Here is a 26,878-nt window from a genome sequence, read left to right as displayed (position 1 = left end):
AATAACCTGTGAAGGTCAGTATCAAAAGGTCTATTAAGAAACCAAAATGTAATCCAATGGTGTATAACATAAGGATATAAGATAATCTTGCACCTTCTGGCACTAGGATCATCCTTATGCTCTGCAGCAATAAGTTTCTTACAATGCAACAGTTTATGATTAATTGAACTGTAATTATGTTGTGAATGCTTCATGTAATGTAAGCAAAGTTCAAAGAATCTGCAGCAAATGTCTATTTCCTTCCAAAGGAAAGATGTTTATGAGATTTGAACCCACAAAACCATCTTGACAATAAGTCATTGCCAGTTGGGTGGCCAGCTGGTGATCACACATTGATTCAAGAAACAGTTTGGTCTCATTTACCAACGTTTTAGTGCAAGACATTTAACCAACTAATCAACCAATCAGTTACATAGTGGAAGGGATCTATGTCTGAAAATATGACTTGACTAGACTAGACCAGAAAAATCAACAAAGCGGTTCATGCTGAGCATACCCCTACCCCCTCTTTAAATGTGGTATCTGCGCTTGTTGTTTGCGATCCATGACAGATACATTTCAACTCATATGTCTTCTGAGAAGATGTACATTTACTGTTTATTCACTTCATTTTCTCAAATCTTCTGTAAACCAAGAAAAAAATTATGGCTGATGGGAGGGTTGTTCAGATTAATTGATACGGAATGTCATCAGTTTGATTGGAAAGGACTGTAAGGCATTAATGTAAAAAAATTTCAAAGTTATTGTTCCACATAAAGTAATATTTCAACTTTGATGCACAAAACTTAGTAATGATGATCTACATAATATTCAAACATTTCAGCCAACTGTTTTTGAGAACTGGGCACATTTTTCAAAATGGAAGCATTATTATTGGATGTGTTTTGCCAGACTTGAATAAACACTGGGGACTGCCTCGGTCAGGGCCTTAAGTTCCTGCTCTACTAGAGTCCATTTAAATACTCTAAATCATGAAATATATGCAGTGCAATATTTGTATCGCGACATACATCATGTACTGGGCATATATTGTCATGTCAGGTTCACAATGAAATACATAACAGCCCATAATAAACAATGTAATTAAAATATTGAGCACTAGATTTATTGCTTCTCACCAAATTCAGTGTCAAGTGTGGACAGTTTGTTTACACAAGTTCATCAAGGAGTTAGGTCTTTAGCCAATGGTGTATCACAGCATCTTTGTTCTTGGTAAACGTGTCAAATAATCTTAGAATTACAAGCAAAACACAAATCCCCCACATCATGAATATGTCCAATACAGTAGCATATGCATTCAAAGAGTTGTGCTTACTCATGTAACAACACTTGGAACCTGTAAATCTTTGTCGTTGACCTGACCTCTCATCTCATATGAATATACCTTATTGGAATTTCCTGCTTTTGATTTCATTGTAGTTAGATCCCATGTCGAGCAGTTGAAGTTAAGTTTTTGATAATATTATTCAAGGGAACTGCTATCATCCCCTACTATATAATGAAATTCTAAGTCTACAGTCTTGAAGTTATCATTTCCTGATTTGTTCATGTTGGTGGGTCTACTCACATTAATTTCATGACACATTTTAGGCCAGGGGTTGACACTCACATTAATTTTGTGATGCAGTAATTTTGTGATTTACAGTAGACTTCATTCTGACACTTCATTCGATGAGACCATTCTCTGGGCCGTTCATCAACAAATTCTTCCCAGCTGGCACCAGAGTTCATTTGTCTCTCTAATTTCTCCTTCAAGACATCAGAAAGACCCAAGACATTCTAACCCAAGACCTAAGGAAATGTTCCAGTGTCCTCGGCTGTGTCCAGATCCCCAGGCCACTCAGATACTGCTACAACCTATTGTTTCTCTTTGTCAAGAACTGACAAATCTAACCTGCTTGCTGATACCTTGAAGCTGTCATCTGTTGGCCTGGCTTTGGCCTCAGTTATGATTGAGTCCTGTCCCATTGTAGGTCCAAGATGCTACTCCTCAGCTCCCTGCTGTGGACACATCTCAGCTGAATCGGCTTTCAGCAACCCATGCTTGTCGTAACAGGCGACTAATATGACCTGGTGGTGAGGCTCACTCACTTGTTGCATGTCATCATATTCCAAATACGTAGATTGATGCTTGTAATGTCAATCACTGGATTATTTACAGACCACCATCATATAGCTGGAATATTGCTGAGTGGAGTGTTAAAACACAAACAAACAAAATGTCTCAGCCTGGCCTGAGAGGTTGAGTCTGTCAAAAACTCAGTCACATGTACTTGTAAAGGATATTCAGACTTCCCTTGCTACCTTTCTGTTGGTCAACACTTTCCCCCCGGGTTCTCATTTATACCTCTGACTTTTCTGTGTATTGTCCAACTATCAATTCAGATTCCTCAACATGTGTGGCTTCCTATAAGCTTTCCAAATCATTTTCAATCTTACACTCCAGGGTCAAGGACCTAAATATTTTGTTTAAAGCTGCTGAGGTTTCACAACATCTGTAATTGTACACAAAGGTTTGTCACCTGCTTCCAGTCTCAAACTTTCGGCTCATCCAATGTGGATCAGTGTCTTGGTCGTTGGCAGAGCTTATGCAAATTCATAATATGGCCTATGTGTATTTAAATGCTGAAATTCTGACTGTCTTTAAGGTTTTTTGCTGATCTGTCATTGTTCACTGGTTCCTGATCCACTGCCATATTTAGATCACAGATGAGGCTCAACAATGTTCACTTCAAACTTGGCTAAATTAGTTTTGACCATGTCAATCACCCTAACAAGCTGGCAGCTAATTTGCTGTAAACCATATCTACACCATTTTATACATCCTCTTTACATTTGTTGCCCGAAGCACACAGATTGCTGGATGAGGGGATGAACTGAATATCAAGCCAATATTGCAAACACCAAAGGGCAATGCAAATGGAATGAAGCAGTCCAATGTCTTGGGGCTCAATTCTCATCAAGGTGGTCGATGCCCTCTCATGATATTAGTACCGTATTTTCTTGAGTATAGTGCACACTTTTTTTCCAAAAAAACACAGTTGTGTTGAAGGGGGTGCGCATTATACATGCAATAATGAGTTTTTTCCCCCCAACGCAAAGACATTACCGTGAGCACGTAACACCGGAAATACCATGTCAACAAATCCATACTGAAGTACGCAAATTAATCATGTCATAATACTGTCTGGCTAAAGTTTTCATTATATATCTGGACTTATGTGTGTAATTAATTTCATAAATTTTATTCAAAATTCCTTATAATATTGTTCTAATTAATTTTGGCAAAATCGTGTGTGAAGCGATCGGAAGATTGCACAATTCACTGTTATTAACAGCAACCATGGTCAGATTATCATTATTGACGCCTTGAAACGAACTTTAGTTGACAGAGAATGGATACATATATTATAAATGCCATACTTTGACTCATTAAAAGTCATATTTGTTATAGTTTGACGATTCTATGTAAACACAAAGTTTTCGCGATCACCTGCACGGGAGCCTCGACGGTTAATGGTCAAATTGTTCCATGTGAAAAAAATAACCGGCATTAGCGATCAGCAGCTACGCTTAGGGTTATTATTATTTTAAATATATTTAGCAAAAGTGCAACTAAAATAACAAGATATTGGAATATATTATTCCTAAAAAGAAAATAGTTTCAGATACAATTTTTGCCGATCCTTGAATTAAAATCCTGTAAGTTATATCATTGGGTGTGTCTTGATTGAATCACCAGTAGATTCCAAGAAAACGTTTGTACAGCTTATTGCTGTTTCCGGCTAAGTTTACAAGAAAATACACGAGCAGAGCAACATTGTACCACAGAACAAAAAAATAATCAGTGAAGGCAAGAGAATAACCGATTAACCTTTAGCCTGCTGAGTTACTTTCACACTTCTTACCCCTTCCTGCTGGATTAATTTTAGCATAAGGCGCTCTAAAGAGGGTGGGTGATTTCAAACAGTTGGTGCCTCATTAAACAAGGGCCAATTGAAGAAATATTTTGCACATTTATTACTGATAGAAAACTACACAGTGCTATATAAAAATATCCCGATATTTTCAATCATACCAAGGTTAAGACCAAAGCGAACACAAAATTTGTAAATTTTCTTGAACATACCTGAATTGCGTTATTGAAGGTGGTTTGCATTTCATGCTAGGAACCTTTTAATATCCTAACATTTGTGCAAAATGATTTCAATAATCATATCTCCGATATCTTAATTTTAATTGAGTAAAATTTCGGTTTTTTTTATTGGCAAATAACAGCGTGATGGTAAATTATGAACCATTTCAGTAAATTTATTATCTAAACGTTAAACAGAAAAATAACTTAATTTTCGAGGTCATCATGTCGGTTGCAGAAATAAGAATATTTGGGTTAATCTGACGTGTCATGTTATGAAATTTAAGGGGAAACAATTAATGATTTATAAATATTCACTAATCCTAATTTCAAGCATTTTGGTTGAATATTTTCGATATACAGTGATAAACAACCCGTGTCATGATGCTAGCGGACGTCCTAAAATCAAACATGGCGCGCTTCGCTTGACCTCCGCATAACTTATTGCTATTTTAATATCAACAAAGTTTACATTGCCTTTATAAATATAACTTGGCGAAAGTTGACGATCTCAATCGAAGAATGTATTATTCGTCATATTCCAATTAATATGACGAGAGAAAAACGAAAATAAAGATAGTGAATTCTGGCAGCACTATTTCAATAAGTGCAAAAGTCACCGGATGTGATGTCACAGACAGGTGTAGTCTGCTGATAATCTTTCGTAACAAAACAATTACTGTAAATTTTGAAATAGTTCGCCTATCACATACAGCAAAAACATAAGTCGATACACAGTATCAGTAATCACCACTAACATGAAATAAAAATGTGACTTTGACGATATAATTCGCATATTATTTAATCCGTTTGACCTTACATGCTCCCGTGACCCGGAAACGGTAGACGATAAATCAACATGCCACATGCAAGTTTCTCGGTATCTTTTATTTGAACTTCTGTTGATATTTAAGAATCACCATTCAATGTTAAGGTGAATATAAATGGGACATGATTCATATTTCTGCGATGTACACGCTGCTAAGTTTCACTACATCAAGTGTATCCCACGTAATACGTCTATGGATATCGTCGATCAGCAAGATAACCCTCTACAACAGGTGCGCGAAAAAGGGCTTGACAAAACATGTTTTAAAATAACACCCCCCGCGTTGCTGAATATGATAGGGTATATATAATCCAAGCAATAAAATGCTACTTACACTACATTTCAAAAGTCACTTCCCCTGTATCACGAAACTATTTCGCTATATGTTCGCGAAAGTGCCGTGAAAGTATCGCGAAAGTGGCGCGATAATACCGCGAAAGTGGCTAGAAAATGCTGCGAAAGTTGCGCCCTAATGCCGCGAAGTTTCGTGTAAGTGGCGCAAAAGTGCCGTGATAGTGCTGCGATAGTGCCGTGAAAGTGGCGCGATAGTGTCACAAAAGTCGGTAATGGTGCCGAGAAAGTGGTGCCATATTGGTACAGTGCATGTACACTTCAGAAATGCTGTCGTGCGTTACTTCCCCATGTACGAGTATGTCGGATGTATGTTCAATCTAACCTGGAGCTATACTGGTATAAGCCTGTTGCTCGTGTTATATTTAAAGAGGTGTAGGTGGTAGGTCCATTAACAGTATAAAGCTTTAAATGGATATGTTCTTAAAACTGTATTTTTTCCGCAAGGATGCATGACCTATTCTATATTAATCAATAAGAAATTCATTGACAAATGTTTATATTCCCTGATGTGTGTAACTCATTTGTATAAGTTATCAATAGTCTTCGGAATCTGGAGTAGTGTATGAGAACGCAATTCCCAGTGGTGCCTGAATACACTTTTTTTCTAGATTCACCCCGATTTTGGTCCTCAGTTCATCTGATTCATACACAATAAGGACTTGCGTTCGTCCGTAAATGCCTGAAATGCTGAGTGTTAACAGTGGCCATCACAGTCTCTGTTTAGCATTTAGCATTCAGGATATATGAAAATACATTTCGGTTTGATGTGCTTATGAAAACGGAATAACTTTCCTCAAAACTAAGTAGAAACCAGGTGATACACGGATGATACATACATGTAAAGAAGAGAATTTATGGATGGTACCGGTAACTTTATTATGAGGAACACAATGTTTCGAAGTAATATTTACTCCTTCATCAGGTGAAGGAGTAAGTATACACTCCGAAACATTGTGTTCCCCAAATTAAAGATGTCTTCCTTATGTGTTGAACTTGTAAATGATTTTCAAAGACATGATACATAGACGGTTTTAAAATGATAGGTCAAATACTGTGTTGTTTATCTGTTCCACATAGTGGTAAGTTTTAAGATGAGTTTCTGCTCGTTAATCAGACAAACTACTGCTACACTTGGTTTGTGCAAAAGTTGATGCATGTATACACATGTCGAGTGTCTCAGATACGCGGGGTCTGCTTACTTACTTACTTAAATTGGGACTTTAACGTGCGCTTTCCGACACATGCGTATTTCGCGGACGGGCCCGCCAGGCCATTTAGTGTTTGGTCGAAAAGGGTATGTCCTAGAAGGTGGGGCAACCTAGGGGGGTAGTTTTAGTACTTGTAGTTCTAAGTGTGTTTTTGTAGGTTTAGAATTTTAAGATTTATTGGCAGCTTGTTTGTTGTACTTTGTTAGATGTGGCCGAGTAGGCCTGTTTTGATTAGATATATGCCTAGTGCTTTAAAGGTTTGTAAGTCATTTAGGGGGTTTAGTACCGTTGCTAGTGTCATTTGATTGTTGCAGTTTAGTGTGGATTGGAGTGTTGTTCTATGTTGCTGGTACTGTGTGCAATATAGTATTACGTGTTCAGGAGTTTCTTTTAAGTTGCAGTGGGGGCATTTCCCGGATTGGTGTTTTTTTAATTTGGTGTAGGTGGGAGTTTAACTTAGTGTGGCCTGTTTGTAGTTAAGTTATTTCTAATAGTTATTTTGCCACTTTTGTGTTACTTTTAATTTAATTTTTGTACATTGGTAGGTTGATGCTTACTTCTTCTAATTTTAGTGCTGATTTGGCTGCTTTGTCTGCGTGTTCGTTGCCAAACACTCCAACGTGGGCAGGGATCCGTACTATTTCTATGTCTTTACCTAGTATACGTAGATTGTTGGTGCTTTTAATTATCTGTTGCATTAGTTTTGGGCGCTTTTTTGTGTTTTAGTTTTTTTTATAGCCTGGAGCCCACTTAATGAATCTGAAAGGATTCGGGTTTTTGGTGGCAGGGTCTGCAGATATAGTTGTGATTTGATGAATTCTTTATTCTCTAGACATTCGAGAGCGAACCAGACTGCAGCATTATTCACAATGAATATACTCAGAATATCTACTCCAATAAAAAAAGCACCCCACAGTTTATTATGTAACTTATAGCGAGACAACTCGGATAGTTAATTACATTGTCTTCTCACAATGCTAAGCAGGTGCACGAAATAACAGGAAGAGTCATGCGTTATATAACATCATAAACGTGGAGGATGAAATCCACCTTCCAGCAAATTGTATTGATTAGGAGTAGGGTAGATTCAGCTGTGCAGGCAATTGAATAGTAGCGTTAACCAGTGGCATTTAAGACGTTTTTACATTTAAGAACATATGTAATACTCATGGTCGTTAGGACGGAAGCGCAACAGATATGAACGATATCGATAGGTTTGTGCGAGGATCAAGGATTACCATCTATTTGCGACACAATATCTATACCGTATTTTTTTAGTGAGTATTTGTACGTGGGCCTATGGCTATACTGAAAAATAAAGAATTGAATTGAAATAAAGAATTGAATTGAATTGACACAAGATCATATTTCTTCGTCAGCAACATCTCACATATCCTGTGGTATCGTGTTTGATTAGAATATAGAACAATGACTTCAAACACATTACACTATGCAGTCATTTTGTCGTCTTGTTCTTACCATTCCTTCACTGAAATAGGATTGCTACGCAGTATTTAATTAACTTGTTACGTTGGATTCGAGACCAGAGAACATGTTATGTATCGATACCGGTTGTTTATTAATGTTCACTAAAGGAGGGAGGGCTACAATTGACAAGGAACTCTTGGCTACAGGTCATGAAAATATGTTTCTCATGTCGTTGTGTTTAGTTATACGTGTGCGCCTGCACTAATCAAGTAAGTGAATGTTAGGAAGACGAGATAACATGTACCTGTATCATCCATCACACAAAACAATGTAGGTATGGTTTGACACTGTTTTAGAACGTTTTGTAAAACGGATAGGACAAAACAAGCAAGTGCTGGCTTCTGTTGCTGCCTCTCCGAAGATCTGAATAAAAAGGTTATCATACTCATTGCCACATCTTACGTTCTAAAATAAGCATTTACAACGCGGGATTGTTGGCTCATTTTTTATGTACCACACCATATATTTAAGGAGTGTAGGACATTTCCCCCACACTGACAGTCCCCTACTCGGACATTATCCTGTACTGACATTTCCTCACATTGAATATATTAATAATTTATATTACAGTTTCATTTACAGTTTGACAAACTATTATAATATAAACATGAAAAGTCATCATCACATGTCAAGTTCACTACATGTCACCAGCTGGAAGTGACATGGGAAATAGATTTTACTCTTTGTTCAGCTGTCCTTCATTTAAAGACACATTTGACAAAAAAATGCACGAACTGGTTGAGTGACCTCCTTTCATCAGGTTGAAAGGATTACCCACAGAGAAAGAAAGGATTAGAAATCGACATGCTATTACATATTCACTACCAACGTCCTCTAATATTAAACTGATACCCTTGATATCCCTAATGAGATCATGTTTACTTTGTCACACCCGGTAATTGTTAAGATCACAAATCCTATCTACAGCTAGGCAGTCTATACATGTTTCCAATATCCTGTTATAATTAGTGGTGAATGCTAGAAGACACATCATGAAAGATATCCTGAAACGCCTCCAAATGTCCACTTCATAATTCTTACAAAAGTAATATTCTACAGTAATAACATTTGAAGGCTTATCCACAAATACCATCGCATCAATTGTTACGGAGTGGTGACCAGCATTCGTATATGCAAAAATTGCAAAAATCAAACTGCCGAGGATAGAATTCACTTTAAAGCGAGCTGCAATCTCCTTTCGGATATTAGATATTCGTTAAGGAGGTATTCATAATAACAAAAATTATTATCGAAATAAAATCAACTAAATTATCATTTTTAAAGTCTTAAATATTCTAGATTATGTCCCCAACTTATGTTTAGCATCCGACAGTTATAGTTATAATTCACCCAATATGCTGCTGATAAGACAATAAAATTTGAATGCGCCCCGGATTTAATCGGAGCATATGTTAACGTTGTATAGAGGTCTGACGTAAATTGACTATCGCCTGTCTGTAAAGTGTGACCCTCATGACGCCCTTATTTATTGTCACTGTCTTACTTAAACCATTCGAGTGACTCCGGTTTTCATTTCGTGTGACGGTGAGGCATTAAAACATTCTTACAGCCCTCACGTACTTTGATTCGTCTCGATAAACATATAAATACAAAGCTTATGTAATCGGAAACGATGTAGTCTCACTAACAGATGGGCGCGAAGCTTTTATGACAATACCCTAATTACTTCATGATATACATGACGATGAATGAGCGTCGACAGTCGGTTCAAATGTGTGCCTTTGTTGTCTATGAGTACGCTTATAGCACCTGGTCGTGTTTAAAGAACAGTTAACATTTTAGATATAATGGAGGGTTTACTACCGCTACGCATGAACGTAACGGTTGTCACAAGCATGATGATCATGTCAAGGATACATAAGCGATAATTCAAATACGAATGTACATATGTTGCTCTTTCTAAATAAGCACATTTACATTTACAAGCAAACATAATTTGACACAGTGTCATGATATTGCTGAATGGTTGCTTGGCCACCCATAGCAGGTGTTGGGTGGTCTGCAGGGCGTTATAAGGCGCCCTCTTTTTTTCTTCTTAGGTGTCAGGCGACCCCCGGCATTCAGCTGCATGACAAGGGTTTCTGTAGCTTTTTGTTCCGTCTATAAATGCATGTCTGGTCGGACCCCGCTTTCTTTTATTAGAATGTCAGCCTTCGACCTGGTTAGTTGGTTGGGATCCTGTTGAGCTGAAACCTCTGCTCACCATCATGAGCTTCGCTCACTTGCCTGTGAGACGGCCCCTATAATCCTCTATTGTTTTACCAATCAACACGCTTCATTGGCTATCGTTTTACAAAAACGCTTTTCGCAATAGAGTGATTTGGTTTTCTTTTGACACTGTTTCTGGTAAATATTCCCTGGATAGAGAAGATATTGGCGACATGCGTTCCATGCATCGTTTGATATTTTAACAGTTCAATTCATTAATTTGAGCTCGAACATATGTTTAAGAAAGTAAGAGAGGTTCTGATTACTCGCGATGTGTTATCGGATATGTCCAATTGGCCTGTTATAAGCTATAAATGTTTCTCCGACAGATGGATTCAAACTTCAAATGGTATATTTCGAAATTCAAGCGTCTATACTGACTGCACTAACACCTGCCAACAATGTTAGCGAAATATTTAATATGCTACAGTTTCATAATAAAAGCGACACAATCCTTTCCATATTCAAAAGAAAATCTCTGCTAAAAGCATTCTGACTGTATCGTGAGCATGTGTCTATAAATCACTATCAAATAGTGATGGTATCGGGCGTTTGTGAAATGTTAATTCCATGTAAGTGGAAAAAAATACAACACAATCGTCTTGCCTTCTACCATCCCAGATAATATTTCCACCGGGCCCCTTTCAAGGATGTTCTTTTAAACACATACATGCGTATCTAAAGAAAGAAGTCTGTGTATTTCTGTAATAATAATACTGCATATATTTAAAGCAAAGCCCGTACGTTATATACCTACATTAAACTGACACTTTTGCTACGTACACGTGTCACAAAATGAACCCGTTAGACCACTTCAGAAATTGATTTATGAAATTGCGAAATGTCCCCGTCCAACGGGTCGATGCGTATGTGAACCAACTATTTAATTATCTGTTTTAGAACATTGAAATGTTTCTAACACTGACAACAGGTATAATAAGTGAATAGTTAGAAGGGGCACTACTTATCAGAATGAATCACTGAAATCAGTGAGTGAGTTGGGTTTAAAGCCGCTAATCTCTAGCTTCTTCTCGGCAGTCTGACATTGGCCGCTTGGGCACACCAGCTGCCGTGAGTCGATTTTGCTCGCTAATGCAACTGAGTGTGACGAGACTAGGCTACCGTCTGCAAGGACAGCTAAATAAATTTGTAGGCAATATTTGTTTTACGCATTTTTCAACACTGATTGGTTACCCGTGATCTATGAAGATTTGGACAAAGGGCGCATGTTAATAAATTTCTTCAACCTAAACAAACAGACAAAAAGAACGACAGAAGCTCATCGGATGTCGTTATTTGGAAATACCCCTGGTGGTTATAGTTTATAATAAGAAAAGCATCCCTGCAGTGAAAGCATTTTCGGATTTCGGATTGCGTGGGTAAACTACTCCCTTGTTGTCATCCATGTTTTCTGGTATAACCCTACACTTGTGTATTTGTCGTCATTCAATTGATGCTCAGTTAATTTATTACAGGTATAATTACTGGAGGCACCACACAGATTAACTTATAAAGGTTCCCATTAGGCATTTCGTGTGTCTGGGGTATTTATTCAATTCAAATCCAGGTTTAAACCGAATCCCGGTTTGAAGTGAGGTGAAATGTATGTTATATAATATGCACGTTTCAGCCCAGCAAGAGGAGTGATCACCATCATTCCTCGCCATCAAAGGATCAGCAGAAATTACGTTGATTGAATAATCACTATTATTTTGCACAGTGGATTTGACAAAAGTAAGCGTTTACATGTGTATGTTTACTAAAGCAGACGGAATACCCCAATATCTTGGCGTGAAGTGCCGATGTTAAAACAACATACTTTGTTCAAAGCTGATATAATGTTGATTGATTGCTCATTGTTATCTAACTCAATGGATTTTTTTAAAGAACTGTGGACATTATGAAAACAGTTGTCACGTGGGCTTTCTCAGCTGACCTTTGAGACTTGACACCTTTGTGAAACAACTGTAACAAACTAAGTGATCAGTTGAGAAACCAAACACGGGTTATAATATCCCGAAACGATAAATATATTTTAAAATATTTGATTGTTACAGAGACACGTGACATCCAATAAGTTTCTTTGTACAGCTGCAGATGTGTGGAATATTGTTCCTTTATGTGAATATTTATGGCTGCATTCCTCGAACAAGGCAGCTCACTAAAACTATACATATAACTTTGGTAGGTTGTAATTATGATATTTGTATTTGCTGTAGCATTGAACAGAATCATTCTTGTTCCTCTACGTCTTGGTTGAGAAGTTCTTCGATGCGCGATAGATGTTGTTTTCACAAGTCTTTTCCTTTGTATGCGTGTATATGTTACAGTCAATGTGTAAAATATGATTCACTCAGGCAATCTATAGAATGTCTAAATATTTCAGGCGATTGACTGAAAAATCTGTTCATTTATTTAACAGATTGACTAAAAATGACTAAGACGGTCAAAAGGGCTTAAAAACATCACAATAGATTAATTATGCTGGGATTTGAATCCAAACAATATAGAAATGTACTTTTTATATCCTTACATTTTCAGTCACTTGGTGAAGATATCAAACATAAAAATGTTTAGAATTCGTCATCATAATAATAAAGATGGGCATATTTTTCAGTCAATTTGTGAAATAACTGAATATCTAGGCGTTATAAATAAATTTCCTAAGTGAAACTTTTGCACATTTTGACTGTAAAAATATAAACACCATAAAATAAGCAATGGGCAGGTGAATTATTTTTTTTGTGTTGCAAGTCAAAATAGTGTAAACGAAAATCACACAATTACCAAGCAAGTGACTTATCAAAACACCGTCACCATTAATGATGCTACCCACAAAAATACCTACATTTCCAAAACTGTATTTCATTTTGTTGATAAATGTGACCATACGCCCTTATACTGTCAATAAAAGTGACAACTGCGCTTACGAATTGCACAGCACAGGTCGCGAACTAGTCTAGATCTCTGCTATATCATCCGGGTACTCACGGGGAAAAACAATTACAAAGGCAACAACTCTCGGGGAATTGCTTTAGGTAATTGCCCATTTAACAGTATTCCAGTTATATCACGGCGTGTCAGCTTATGTGGAAGGGAAAGCCCGAAGTGATGCAGGTCTCAGACGTTTACCATTTCGGTGAACCCCACGAGCACGGGTATGGTGCTGACAAACCTAGAAACTTAATTGGGGCAAACCGGGTTACGAACCCACAATCATAGGTTTCTGGCCTGCCCAAGGGACGCAACTATGCACAGCGAATCGCAGCCCCTAAGATGACTGGGCCACCCGTGCCCCCCACTGAAATCAAAATCGGGGCACCATGTTATAAATCCCGAAGTCGTTCAAATAGCAGTTCATGGAAGATTTACATCTTCTCATCAATTCTAAGAAAAGTATGTCTAATTGATTAAAATTTCTCAATCAAATCCAGTTATAATCAGCCTGATAAGTCTATGTTAATACATACATGTATATTCTAGTGTCTTCCTCTAAAACACGAAACCAGCTCTTCCCTAAGTTTATTTCAGAAGCTTCGTATAAAGTTGTGTTATTTCAATGTGGTAACTGTACATGTATGTCTTTGACTTGCAAATACCTGACTTGCATTTACATGTGTTTGTGGTGGATACGCTCTAACCTGATTCATGAGTATGATTCATTAACACATGCTTATGATATAGTCGGAATGGAATGGAAAAGAAGTAAATTATGGAAATGGTTTTGTTTATTTTGTTTCCAATAAAAAGCGTATTCTTTTACAATGTTAATAATCGTCCGCACATCAAGAACAAGTGACTGTGTAATACAAATACCTAACGACGTAATATTTGTGAAGGACTTCGTTTATCATAGGAAATCTTTAATAACCAAACGATTTTGTCCAGACTATTTCACATTATATTCAGAATGAAACTTATCACGAAACATTATGGGATACTAGACATGCACAAAACATTAGTTGGTTATGAGGTTTCCTGACGGTCATTTTGGCCGACACATGATTGTGTTAAATTCTGTTCTATCTTATTTGTTGCCGTGAAAATCACCTCAGCTAATGTGTGTACGAGTATTTGTGATTGCAGTCATGACCACAAGATCACCTTACATTTGCAGTCTAAATAAAGTATAGATATCGGTATTTGTAAAAGGAAAAGAAGCTTAACACCATGATCTTAAATAATGCAGACTAGCATGCCATGGAAAATGTAACTCAAAATCAGTCAAGGAAAAAAGTAATACAATATATTGTACCGTACATTTAGCACAACTGTCACAAGATAGCGTGACTATTCTGTCTCGAAAGTGGCGCGAAAGTGTTGTGAAAGTGTCCTGAAAGTGGCGAGATAGTGCCGTGAAAGTGTCGCAAAAGTGCCGCGATCTTGTAAAATGTTATCGCGAAAATGGCGCGAAAGTGTCTCCAAAGTGGCGCAATAGTTTTGCGTTAATGGCTCAAAGGTGTCGCAATAATTCCACGTTAGTGCCGCAATAGTGGCGAGAAAATTTCGCGAAATTTTCGAGAAAATAGGGGAAGTTACTTATGAAATGTAGTGGACATATTTTCGGTGTTGTTCCACATTACAGTTAGGATAGTTTTCCTTTCGGGAATACATTCACAGATTTCAGTTTCACGAAGGATTTCTAAATTGTAACTGATCAAACTTCAATTATTATCTTTAGTTTAAACATATTTTTTCAACAATTAATATCTTTCACTCTGAATATCAACTATGGGAATAAGTAACTCTCTGATGTCATCATTTTAATTTTAGTATTCTATGAATAATGAATAAATTAATCAAATCCTAAACATATACATACTAAACTCATATGGACATTAATCATGTGCATTAAGTGGTTTGTTTCCAAATAAAACAATTCAGAAATATAATTTAATAGGAATATGATACATTAATTGCAGTAACAGTACTTGTAACAGTACATGACATTTTTGTTTGTTTAATATCACAAGAACCATGGTGGCACATAAGCTGTTAAGTTTTCTAAGAAAATGCTATCTCAGTCTTCTGGTTGGAATGAAAAGAAATGTGCCTGTGTACATGTTTACCCTTTTTCCAGTCAGCCAATCCTTTACTTTTGTTCACCTTATGTGGTCTATTTTATACATACAAGTACTGCTTCCAACCTGTTTTTCCTTTGTATGCAATCACAGTATCACAACTTCCTCAGCTGGTGTATATAAAAGTTCCCCTGTCATCATCAAAAATAAATTATAAAGGAAAGTCATATTTTCATTCAAAAACATATCTGTCTTTCCTTGAATACTCTTTGTCTAAGTGCCAGAAATGTCAGAATCATAAAAAAAATAAAAAAAGAAGATTTTCATAAGGACTTGGGGACCTAAGTCAAACTATGTGACAAGTTAGGTAGAATTATAACTTTATAAGCCCTCATTTCTGAAGTGTCCATATTTTTCACATTTTTATATATTTCTAGGACAAAACGTGATCCGTGTAGATCTGCCTGTTTTGTTATGTAAAACAAATTATTGTCTTAAAATGAGTAAAGGAATCATGCAGACGAATTTTTTTTATCCCATTAATTCATGAAAACCAGTTGAAATGTACAGTGGTGACTTTTGTACCCAAAATTTCTAGTGATTTGGTACCCAAATGGGTATGTGATTTTGTAGATCTATCTAGAATTATTTCATAGATCTACATTAATTTTGGTGTCTTAAACTTAACATAATATCACTTTCCTATCAAAACAATACATTCTATCTTAGGTTTAACCAAGTTAACTGGCCTCTTCTTCAGTGATAAGACGTCAATTTTCTCTCAAAACTAAACAATCAATTTCAAGGATCACAGTCATAATCATATTATGAACTTGATGAAATATTTTATTTTCTGTTCTGTTCATCTACATGAAAACATAAATATAATTACAGATCTATTGTCTTATTTTCTTAGGTACAAATTCACAAAGTATATTGGGTACAATTTAATTTGTTTTGGGTACAAAATCATTTATAGGAGCCTAGAATCTCTACATATTTACACCACCTCCATACAGTCGTCGTGTACCAAAATTATATCGGTTCACAGAAAGTTTTCAACAACATCTTTAATATTTAAATTTTTCTTTTTGTAATAACAATATAATGTTGTTATTATTATGGCATATCAATACGTTATATCGCTCTCCGTTGCGTTTGTTTTCATCGAGCGTAAATCCATTACGGTTTCGGATTTAGACTTACACATTTGATTGCTACAATCACGAAGAAATATGAAACAAATAGGAGTGAAGACTGCTCTCCAGATCAATAAATAGTAAATAGTTGACAAAAAATAGTAAATTATGTATTTTCTTTTGAATTTGAATCTATTTCGGAATTTCTTTATGATAGCTTACTGTCATGATATATAATACTCAATTCGTATCGCGATCCTAGTTTTGTATTGCAATCCAAGTTTTGTAATTAGCCCTATCACTGCGCGAATGAATATCTTGTCAGCGATCACCATCATGGTGAGTAAACATGAATGTCAAACAACTGTTGTTATGTCATACCAGTGCATAGAGCAGTAGGGAGAACATAACATGGTGGCAGCAAGCAGATCGTCGCCCAGGAAACCGGTAGGACCACTTCAATGAACATTGACACTGAGTAGATTCCTCGTATATGTCCTAATCAGTTCCGATCAGAAACCATGTGCGTTCACTATTCAAAGATGGCGCGCATTCCAGAAATGGACTGGTCACAGTCTGATATAGGTGAAACCTGTAGTTTGTTTAAACAAACCATGAATCTATATTGTGCCGATTAGGAAATAACTGCTCCAGAGAAAATAGCGCTGAAAGTCAAAAGAGGCCTAAAGAATAAAGGATTATGTAGATTAAACACATCAGGTTTAACGGAGGCAGAGTTGGAAGACCCGAAGAAACTTTGGGAATATTTTGAGAAACAGCTCAAGCTTCAAGTGAACTTTTGTGTATACAGGCTAGAATTGATGCAATATAGACAGAAAGCTGACGAAACCATCGACGAGTTTGTCACAAGATGTAAAACACTTGCATTAAAATGTGAGTTTGAGAATGCAGAGTTACAAGAGAGAATCTTAGAACTGTTGACTGCTAGCACCCCATTTGAAGCATTCCAACATGACTTGTTGAGACAACCAAAAGGTTACCTACTTGCAAATGCACTGGACGAGGGAAGACGCTATGAAGCAATCAATGCAGGGCATCGTCAAGTTAAAGGCTTACAGTCAATTAGAAACACAGCAGACAATTGTGATGTGAATGAAATTCACCACAAGAAATGTAGATGTTTCCGATGTGGTCTACAACATAAACCTAAAGCCTGCCCAGCTTACAAAGATACCTGTGACTCATGTGGAGCAAAAGGACATTGGTCTAAGATGTGTCAAAATTAAAGACAACTTAACCGCTCCAAGAATCGTCGACAATCGAAAAGTTGAAAGAGAAATCACAATGGCCAGGATTTAAATTTCATTGAAGAAAATTACACAGAAGGGACACAGGAAACTGAATTCGCACTGGAGTATCATGCCATAACTGTGTCTAACCATTGTTTGGACTCTGTAGACAACGCTGTTCGCGACTCCGCATACACACATCTACAGATTCAAGCCCCAGGAAAACAGGGTACACATCGCCTGAAACTGAAAATCGACACTGGAGCATCTGGCAACACACTGCCAATCCGAACTTACACACAGATCTATGGTGACACACCCTTCAGTGAAATTCTCAAGCCAATCAACAATGTGAAACTGACTGCATATAATGGACAACCAATCAGATGTGTTGGTACCATCAAGCTGAAGTGCCAGTTTAGACAGACTGGATTTGAGGATACATTGTTCTATGTGGTAGATGTTCCTGGACCAGCAATAGTTGGATTACCAACATGTGAGACACTCAACCTTGTTACAATTAACTGTGATGAAATACAGCCTAGTGTTCCTCCAGCATGTACAGACAGTGCCAAACAGAATAGTGCTTCCACTCCAAACTCATAAAGTTCAGTGGACGACCTGAAACAGAACTTTCTGGAACTGTTCGACACCATTGGCAACTTTCACAGTACAGCAAAGTTGATCCTGATGCAGAACCATACTGTGACCCTCCAAGGAAGTGTAGAATCCACTTGAAGGACAAGATAAAGGCTGAACTTGCAAGGATGGAGGAAATGGGTGTAATCCGGCATGTTACAGAACACACAGACTGGTGTTCGTCACTCACTTATGTAACCAAAAGAAATGGGTCCTTAAGAGTATGCCTGGATCCATTCCATCTCAACAAGGCTCTGAAACGATGTCCCACAAAGATTCTGACTTTAGAAGAGCTAAACCCTACTTTCGCCAAAGCCAAGTTCTTCTCAAAACTTGATGCAAAAGCGGGATATTGGCCCATGCACATCGAAGAATCCTGCTAACTCCTCACAACTTTCCGCACACCCTTTGGGAGATTTTGTTGGAAAAGACTACCCTTCGGACTCTCTGTGAGCCAAGACATTTTCCAGCAACACATGAACGAGATCCTTGAAGGACTGACAGGCACTGTTGGTATCAGTGATGATGTGTGTGTGAGTGGTGAAACTGAAGAGGAACACGATGAGAACCTAACACAGCTCATGATCAGAGCCAAGGAAAAAGGTCTTGTGTTCAACTCTGAGAAATGTATGATAAAGTAGAAGGCAATTCCATTCTTTCGAAACTTGTGCACAGACAAAGGAATCGTACCAGATCCTGCCAAAGTTGACGACATCAAAATGATGCCAACCCCTGACAACAAGGAAGATCTACACAGATTCCTTGGGCTCATGACCTATCTCAGTACATACATTCCAAACTTCAGTGCAGAATCACAGGCGCTCCAAGACCTTATGAAGAAAGATGTTTTATTTATATGGGACGCCAATCGCCAGAAATGTTTTGACAGACTGAAACACCTTGTGACTGACACATCGTGCCTAACCTACTATGATAAGGACAAACCGCTGACGTTAGAGGTAGATGCGTCACTCAAGGGCCTAGGAGCCGCACTGATTCAGCAGAGTCCTATTGCTTTTGCGTTAAAGTCACTGACGCCAACTCAGTCTGCCTACTCAAACATTGAACGGGAAGCATTAGCTCTTGTGCAAGGAGTGCAACGTTTTCATACCTACCTGTATGGTCGCCACTTCACAGTTGTAACAGACCATAAGCACTTAGTCATGTTGCACCAGAAGCCGATACACAGAGCACCTCCAAGTTTGCAACGCATGTTCCTCAAGTTGACAGGCTACGACTTTGACCTGATATACCATCCTGGGACAGAGATGACCTTGGCGGACACACTGTCGAGATTACCCAATCCTCGAAACGATGAAGAAGTTCAACTTGACATGCATGTAGATGGGATCATCATGGATGATGTTGATGACACCAGCATTGATCTCATTAACTTTGGAAAAACCAAACGTGACCAACTCAAGACAGAAACCTGTGCAGATCCTGTGCTCAACACCCTGAGAGAAGTTATTCTAACAGGATGGCCAGAAGACATCAAGTCACTCACTTAATCAGTTCGACCCTACTGTTCATTTAGGGATGAATTGGCTGTAGAGGATGGCATCATATTCAAGGGTAGACAAGTCTTGATTCTGGACAGTCTGCATGAAGATATCTTGTCACAGCTACACTCTTCCCATCAAGGGTGGTCGGGTAGCCTAGTGGTTAAAGCGTTCGCTCGTCACGCCGAAGACCCGGGTTCGATTCTCGACATGGGTACAATGTGTGAAGCCCATTTCTGGTGGCCCCCGCCGTGATATTGCTGGAATATTGCTAAAAGGGGCGTAAAACCATACTCACTCACTCTTCCCATCAAGGAATTGAAAAGACAAGAAAACTGGCTAGAGAAAGCGTCTATTGGCCACTCATCAACAAAGACATTGAAATGTATGTTAGGAACTGTTCCATGTGACAAGAACTGAGACCCCAAAACAAGTGCGAACCACTACAACCTCATGAAGTGCCAGCCTCACCATGGCGCAAGCTTGTTACGGATCTCTTCCAAATCAAAGACAAGCAGTTTCTAATAGTAGCTGACTACTTCTCTAAATACATGACAGTCAAACTGATTCTAAACCCAGTTACGAGCAATGCTGTCGCTAAGGCGACAATTTTTTTATTTCTTGGTTTACAGATGCGCTGCTCTTTCAAAGTCCAAATGTTAAAAAAATAGTTTCGACAAAAAGTTCAAACAAAAAAAAGATTACATTTTCTCGTCGAGCGTAAAGCAAAGGGAAGTCACTCTGATATTTCTTGCTGGGATCCTTCTCTAATACCATCATAGCTTGTCAATGCAAAGCGCAGTGGTGACCAGTTTAACTATTTCAACACTGTTGGCCGTTCAAAGCCACAAGTCACACCGCACGGTAGACCGTCCAAGTCACGTCAAAATAGTTTATAATTATATTAACCTACTTGTCACATCATTCATTTATTAAATCTATCACATTTCACAATGTCTGAAATACGTATTCCATTTGATTTTATCATTTTTTTATCTATAGATTAAAAATGTATTCACTAGACACGATTTCCCGCAATGTAATTGAAAATATTCTCGGACACACTTCAAGAACGGGTCCTCATCGAACATGTCAAACAGCAAAATAAAGACGTTTCACGTGCTGAAACGTCTTTATTTACAAAGAAATAAAATCTTCAAAAATATATCTATAAAAGTTGCCAAACTGACATCTTAGTTATTATTTCCAACTTTTCGTGCGATCGCATGGAATCGTCAGTCAAATGACATCTCGCCTTTCGTCGCCTCGATTTCTCGGCTCGGACACGATGTCTTAATGCCAGAATATATGCATAAGAAATCTTTGTCATAGCTCGTAACCTAGCTCTATACATCCATAAAGTTCCATATTTTTAATATAGATCGCGATTCCATGCTTAACCGTTCAGAATAACATGATTTAACCCAAACCTTTCGCCAAAGTCTGAAAATTACCGTTGCTGTAATTTGATTGGCTGCGTTAGGTCACGTGCTTAAATTTGACCAATCACGAACCTTGTAGCAGATTTTGTCGGTGAAACAATATAAGTTTTTTTAATGTATACTGACATGGCAGCCTTAGACGTTTGTGTTATTCATACGAAGCTTTGAAAACGGAGGTATTTCATCATGTAAGTGAGCGGACAGCCACTATCATCGGGCAAAGGGTGATGACAGATATTATTTGTAATTCTTTTCAAAATAACGTTCCAACAAAGTAAACAAAGGAAAATAAAAAAGAAATGGGTATGTGGATTTTATGAATTCTTATATTTGGCGAAAAAATCTTTAAATTTGCGCTACATTGGTCCTTAATCTGGATGTTATGAATGTTTTAGCTTACATTATTTTTATTTAAAACGAACTTTATTTAGTTGTTAATGAATTATTTAAATAATGTAATACACATAACTTTCATATTTATAAACAATAGGATTAATTAGACCTTTCAAATAGTGTATGGCCAAACATGTAGTAGCAAAGATGTTAATTTCAGCAGATAATTTCCTTGATAAATGTTGGTTTCATCTATCACACAAGAGTCTCTGGGAACTTGGTGTCACAGCAGTAATCTTCTGGTTGGCTGGTGTTGAAAGAGTTAAACGTTGCCCATGCTGCCAAAATAGCAGCGTCTTTCATGCATTTCCTCCCATGACATGAATATTGGTATGTTGCCATTTGTGCACAAGCTGAGTGTCAGGGATATAATAAAATGTTCTTGAAAAATTGAGTTATTTGACTTTTGTTACGCCAGGATATTTTTTTTCATACCTACCTAACTTTTTAGGACAAAATTCAAGTAAAAAAAAATGTGAGAGGCTTTTTTTTCTTTTCTTTTTTAAATTGGCCTGCCTCACTTTTGAAATGAGTTTGAAATCCGTAAACCAAGAAATAAAAAAAGTCTCGCCTAATGAAGTGAAAGCCTTGTGTGCATTGTTTGGAAAACCAGACACTATTGTCAGTGACAATGGCCCTCAGTACAGTGGCCAGCATTTCAAGTCTTTCTGTGCAGAATGGGGAATCAATCACGTGACCTCCTCTCCACACTATGCTTGATCGAACGGTTTTGCAGAACGGATGGTAGGAACTGTGAAACCAGTGATCAAGATCTCGATGAAAACCAAGACATTGATAAAGCACTGCTACACATGCGAGCAACACCAGCATCAACAAACATTCCATCACCAGGTGAAATGCTATTTGGAAGATCACTTACTACAGCACTACCCTCGAGACAAGAAAATTCCCACACAACAAATGAACACAGACATCATCTGAAAACAAATCAAGAAACAATGAAGATGTACCATGATAACCATGCACTACCAGTTGACTTACCAAACCTACTACCTGGTCAGGCAGTACGAATCTTCAACATGGACACCAGAACATGGACATTAGGTATAATTGTCAAACAAGTGTTAGTGCTATGAAGTCTATAACGTCTCGATCTGGTAGACAGATCAAGACACCTGCTAGATACAAGGACTAACCATGACATTGACTGTTGACTTCTCCCTCCTAGTCAAGCCCACAATCAAGTGTTGTGAACTTTAATTTCACTATTGCTTCCAAGTCAAGTTGAATGACGACTATTAAGTTACAGTTCGAGTTGGATATTATAGTTACTTGCTCTTTACCTGTTCAGTATTATTATAGGTAAAAGACATTGACATTTCAGTTGCACAACTGCAACGTATGGACATTTATTTACAGTTAAAGCTAAGCTGTGAAACTTCAGTACAAAGATAAAGCTTCGGCTTCATTGTCCATCAACGCCTTAATGAGACTTCCTCTCTATTGTATGAAAAGGGGGATGTTATGATGTATAATACTCAATTCGTATCGCGATCCTAGTTTTGTATCGCGATCCAAGTTTTGTAATTAGCCCCATCACTGCGCGTATGAATATCTTATCAGCGATCACCATCATGGCGAGTATGAATGTCAATCAACTGTTGTTATGACATATACTAGTGCATAGAGCAGTAGAGAGAACATAACACTTACCAACTTTTGCATATTTTGCTTCCATGTGTTACATGTGGTACGTGCTTCCGATTTCAGAAATGATAGCTAAAATTGCAAGTATTTTGATTATTTCTCGTAAATTGCATTATTTTTGCTTTACATCAACGAGAGGAATAGGTTGGGGAGAATAAGATATATGGAAATATAACCATTTAGACAAATGTCTTATTTTGTATATATACCACAATGGTTTTCATCAGAGAGTTGAAAGCTTTGGCGAAACAACGTGGTCTACATGGATATTCTCGAATGAGAAAAGCTGAATTGATCGATCTACTAGGTTTGGAATACAACAAACCCCAGACTGTTAGAGAACTCAAAGCTCGAGCGAAAAAAAAGTGGGCTGAGGGGTTATTCTCAAATGAGATTAGCTGAATTGATCGCTTTACAAGATAAAAATCAAACAGATGATGTTGATAAAAAACAACCAGATGATGTTGACGGTGTGGGTAAATATCTAAGATGTTGGAAGATGGATATTAATTCCAACATGGATGTTAATGATGTTAAGCCCATCGTATCAAGCAAAATTAACGAGGAGATAGATGAATTAAATAGTATAAAATACCAGCTGAGGGTTAAAATGTCATTGAGTAAAAATGACACCGAATATACTGAACCTTATTTCCGAGGCAAGCAAGTAGTTATAACTGCTCCGATACTATAAACACATCATTAGATATATCAATTCAGAGTATACAAGAAACTTTAGAACGCTGGACTAATAGAGGTTTGGGTTGGGGTGTGAATAAAATCGATAGTTTATATTTAGATATACATGTACATGTAGTAAATTATATGCCTTTCAAAGGTGGATCTTATATAGATTTACCCCCGTATTATAAAAAGAAAAAAGCCATAATTAATGTAAAAAATAAAGGCGATGACTGTTTCAGAATTACAAAAAGATCTGCATTGTTCCCCGTAGACAAAAATCCGGATAGACCTTCTAGCTATCCCCAAAACGATGGACTCAACTTTGATGGTATAGACGAACCTACACCAATCTCACAAATTGATAAGGTGGAAAAGCAAAATAATTTCGCTATGAATGTTTTCGGACATTCTTCTGAAGGAATTGTTGTACACAGGATAAGCTCCGCTCCGGAACATATTCCCAGAATCAATTCATTTCTAATCGAAAAAGATGGTAAATATCATTATACATGGATAAAGAGTTTAAGCAGACTATTATACGATCAAACAACCCATAAAGAAAAGAAATATTTCTGCGAAAGATGCCTGCATGGGTACAGCAGACAGGATCTATTAGAAGTGCATAAAGAAGACTGCAGATGTGTTGGACAGACTGCTATCAGGATCGATATGCCTAAAGAGGGAGAAAATATATTAAAATTTGAACATTATTGTAATCAAATGCCAGTACCGTACGTAATTTACGCTGACTTCGAAGCACTTATCAAACCTGTAGAAAATACCGAACACAATACTGAATGTAGTTTTACATACAAAACTCAAGAACATATTCCTTGTGGGTTTCTGTAAGAGATCATTGCCACGTCACGGGTAATTATCGGGGAGCCGCGCACAACGAGTGTAACTTGAAACTAAAAATGAATTCTCAAACAATACCCATCACCGTTGTGTTTCACAACCTTAGAGGATATGATTCACATCCCATCATGCAAGCTATCTCAAAGACCGACGGCGGTTTAACGTGTATTCCTAATAAAATGGAAAAATACATATCATTCTCGTTGACAAAAACTATACATTATATGGACAAGGATGGGAAAGCCAGAATAAAGCAAAGTAATGGGCTTAGATTCATAGACTCCGTACAGTTTCTGTTATCTTCCTTGGACAATATAGCTAATGCGAACAATCCCGATGACTTTGCAATAACAAATCAATATACCCATCGGTTAACACGTCATTTGTTGTTGAGAAAAGGTGTATATCCTTACGAATATATGGATGATTGGTCTAGATTCAACGAAACTAAATTACCACCCCTTGAATCATTCTAATCACGTCTGTTGCATTGAATTAGCTTCCCCATGAGCGTAAATATATACAGATTCATGGCTATACACCTATCATATCATTTGTCTAAATGCAAATCACATCTCCACTCGGTGAGCAGTCATAACTGGTGAGTCATCTCTATTTATGTTGCCAGTTGATACGTAATAGATCATAGCTTATGCGTAATTGTGTAGCTAAAAATAGACACACCTATTTATGTTGTGAGGTCATAACCGTCATGTTGTCATAGCTGATACACAATAAATCATAGCTTATGCATTATAATGTATCTAAATGTGGACACACCAGTCAACCCAAAAACTATAAATGCTATCTCACGATCTTTCTGAGCCTCTGACGGTGTATAAAACTGAGAGAGTGTTGGCCTTGGCATTGGGTCAAGTTTCTTTCCATGAACAAGGAAGTATTCGTGCATGGCAGATTCAACATCCTTAAACGTTTGAATTGAATGTCCTTGTTTACGAAGTTCATCATTAATAAAATCTAATCTCTCCATTCTGCGTCTGGCCCATTGTGACTAGGCTGTTTCGAGTTGTTCTAATGCTTTATTATGTCTTTTCTGCTCCTCTCCTTTCATTCTAGAAAATAAAAAATTACTCCCCGAAAAAGCTAGAGCATTAACAATAGCTCCACCGACCATCATCGCAATTGATGCCATGATGTTTTTGAACTGTGTTCAATAATACTATAGATAAAAAAATATTCAAATGATTAATTCCATCATTATGTCTTCTGGTATAAGCCCTTGTTTGATTAGCATATCTTTTGTAGCCATAGCTAGGCCTACATCTAGGACCATCATACCAATATCATAACCACTAAAATCTAGCTTGGGTGGTGTGGCTTTAGTAATCATTTCAGCTATACGGGCATAGCCAATGGCCAAGCCGCTGACCACCGCTGAATGATAGGTTGCGTTTACCAACATTTTACCGTCTGTAACTGGAGTAGTCATTGCTTTATAACATTACATGAGGGCTTTACTCTAATTGAACCTCATCTAATTTTTGAACTTGTGGTGTTTTCTCTTCTCCGGTCTTAAAAAACAACCATACCACCGCCTATGCCTATAGCATAGGGACACAACTATAGCTACATCTGTGTATAGTTGTAACAAAGCCGAACCTGTTGTTTTAGTCATGGTAGCTCACAGTCTAGACTCGTAATGCGCATATAGTTTTTTAATTTCTTCGTCGTTCATGTTATCAATTTTTTCAGTGGTATAATTTTTCCCCAAATATTGGGAACATTTTCCACCGGCTACCAAAGCCACGAGTCTTTCTCTATGTTGATCTAAAGATTTATCAACTACAGGCTCATCTTGGAGCAGTTGTTCGATAAGTACATCGGATTACATAATGTAATATCCAATGAAATATTTAAGTCTAACATAATAAATAATTGCATATCCAATACAGCCCGAAATAATAAACTGTTGGCAAAGAATGAGGATTTCAAACCACATTATTATTACATAATCACCGCTAATGTTCAATTTATCGCATTTTTGCTACTTTTTGCTAATTTTTGATATAATTTTGCTA

At 37.4% G+C, this 26,878-nt stretch overlaps 1 protein-coding gene across 1 annotated transcript in view; it reads left to right on the top strand.

Annotated features, from left to right (window-relative positions):
- LOC124119420 (SCY1-like protein 2) overlaps positions 1–26,878 on the top strand; it is a 328,929-nt gene that overhangs the window by 251,211 nt on the left and 50,840 nt on the right. The gene's annotated exons all lie outside the window — the stretch shown is intronic.

The sequence above is a fragment of the Haliotis rufescens genome, unplaced genomic scaffold, assembly GCF_023055435.1.
Source record: "Haliotis rufescens isolate VD_foot unplaced genomic scaffold, xgHalRufe1.0.p SCAF_2, whole genome shotgun sequence".
NCBI lineage: Eukaryota > Metazoa > Mollusca > Gastropoda > Lepetellida > Haliotidae > Haliotis > Haliotis rufescens.
The sequence above is the reverse complement of the archived record's forward strand: the minus strand, read 5'-3'. Positions and strand labels throughout refer to the sequence as shown.